This window comes from Phoenix dactylifera, chromosome 9, assembly GCF_051530095.1.
Source record: "Phoenix dactylifera cultivar Ajwa chromosome 9, Ajwa_hap1_PhDact_Kaust_v1.1, whole genome shotgun sequence".
NCBI lineage: Eukaryota > Viridiplantae > Streptophyta > Magnoliopsida > Arecales > Arecaceae > Phoenix > Phoenix dactylifera.
Genome location: NC_143198.1, coordinates 11,450,041 through 11,450,701, shown reverse-complemented (window position 1 = coordinate 11,450,701; position 661 = coordinate 11,450,041). Strand labels below are relative to the sequence as shown.

The window sequence follows — 661 nt, the reverse complement described above, 5'->3', positions numbered from 1 at the left end:
CCATGTCCAATGTTAGTAGGCTTAGGCAAAGGTTTATTCACTCTATCCCCTGTATCCCATAATTGTGCAGTCTCTGCGAGAGAGTCTAAATAGTCCCATGCCTCATCGGGTTGCTTTTCCAAAAATAGACCATTGCACATAGTCTCTATAAATTATTTTAATTGTGGAGACAATCTCTCGTAAAAGAAACTAATGGTTCTCCATGTTTCAAACCCATGATGAGGACAAGAGAGTAGCAAATCTTTAAATCTCTTCCAGCATTCATAAAATGTTTCATGGTATTTTTGTTGGAAATTACTAATGTGCCTTTTCAAAAAATTAGTCCTTTGTGCGGAAAAGAACTTTTTTAAGAATTCTCTTTGCATATCATGCCATGTTCCTAACGATCTTGGTCTCAAGGAGTTCAGCCATGTTTTGGCTTTATCCTTCAAGGAAAAAGAAAACAAGGTTAATTTAAGGACATCTTCCGATACATTTGGCACTCTAAATGTGATGCTAATTTCCTCAAAATCCTTAAGGTGAAGATAAGGGTTCTCGGATTCCATTCCATGATACTTTGGCAGCAATTGAATTACTCCTGATTTGATTTCAAAGTGTCCTACATTTTCAGGAATAATCATGCATGAAGATTGACTAGTCCTAGTGGGATGTAAGTATTGTC

The 661-nt window shown here is 36.6% G+C and overlaps 1 pseudogene; it reads left to right on the top strand.

Moving 5' to 3' along the window:
- The first annotated feature begins 210 nt into the window (after nt 1–210).
- On the top strand, nt 211–308 carry LOC120105276 (small nucleolar RNA R71; annotated as a pseudogene).
- The last annotated feature ends 353 nt before the right edge of the window (nt 309–661 follow it).